The sequence below is a fragment of the Ochotona curzoniae genome, unplaced genomic scaffold (genome assembly GCF_017591425.1).
Source record: "Ochotona curzoniae isolate NIBS_2020 unplaced genomic scaffold, NIBS_Ocur_1.0 scaffold_2587, whole genome shotgun sequence".
Classification (NCBI taxonomy): Eukaryota; Metazoa; Chordata; class Mammalia; order Lagomorpha; family Ochotonidae; genus Ochotona; species Ochotona curzoniae.
In genome coordinates this window covers 29,594,863-29,596,234 of record NW_024467096.1, presented here as the reverse complement: position 1 = coordinate 29,596,234, position 1,372 = coordinate 29,594,863, and positions in this window count along the sequence as shown.

Genomic DNA, 1,372 nt, shown 5'->3' with positions numbered 1-1,372 from the left:
CTCTAACAGGGACAATGGCATTGAGAAGGAGGACAGGATGGGTTAAGTTTCTCTGCAATCCTATCACCTCACCTTGGACTCATTTTAAGTGACTATTTAGATCACCTCATGATCCTGGACCCTTCCCCTGGATAATTTTATGTACAGAAAATAAAATGCATCAGATTTCAGAGAAAATCAACTTTATTGAAATACAAGATATTGAAATATGTTGGTGTGTGATGCAGGGAGTGTGTGTGTGCCTCATAGCCAGGTCTCAGTGATCTGTGTGTTGTGTCATCGAGAGGCTGTAAACAATATATTAGGTCCTGCAGCCACAGTAAAGTGATATGAAAATACCTGCTTTTTAAGTGAATTGTCTTCACTTAGAATTGAAGCAAATAGTAAATTTCAACTGCAGTCTAATGCAAATACTTTTCTCCCCATCTATCCTGTATCCTCTGAGTTGTATCCTTAATTTCCTTAAAAATCCACAGACTATGGACTAAGATTGCTAACATAACAATACCAGATCCACCAGTGTTTCAAACAGGACTATCAAATTATGTTCCAATGCCAATGATACTTAATTTAGTACTTAATATTATTCATATCCCCTTTCTACTTCATTAGAACAAATTAACAAGTTACACATGTTTGTGTGAGATTTTGTTTTACAATATATCTCACACCTAAATAAAAAACCAACATTTTTGTAGCCACATTTATTTGAAAGTTAGAGAAATAAGAGATCTTGATCTACTGGGTCACTTCCATATGCCTTTTGCAACAAATCCCCGAGCCAGGCAGAAGCCAGTAGCCAGGAACACAATCTGTCTTTCACAGGGGTGGCAGAGATCTAAGTACTACAACTATCATCTCCTGTCCCCAGGGCTCAGATTAACAGAAAACTAAAAGTTGGGAGTGGAGCCAGGATGTTAGCCCCGATGCTCCTAAGTGGAATGTGGGCATTCAAAGCTTAACCATGGACCAAATATCCACCCCTTGAAGCAACTTTCTAAATTAGAGCAGAGAAGAATCTTACCCATACTGAGATTATCTATCAGTCATTCAACAAACATAATAACTCTGGGTCAAGCATTTAAATGAGTAAATGCTTAACTCATTTACAAGACAGAAATATTTATGCAAACAGCTGTGACAGAGTGTTGGGTGATGTCAAGAGCATCTACGACGTACTTACAGGATCACATAATTGAGGGCCTGCCCAGTTCTGGAAGGTTAAGAAAGTACCACCACTACTACCCATCCCACACTGACCCATGCCCTGTAGGAATGTCATGAGCTACATCTTGAAGGATGAATTTGTGTTAACCAGGAAAAGAACAGACCAAATGTGGCCTATCACAAGAATTGAAAACAGTTGAGAAGT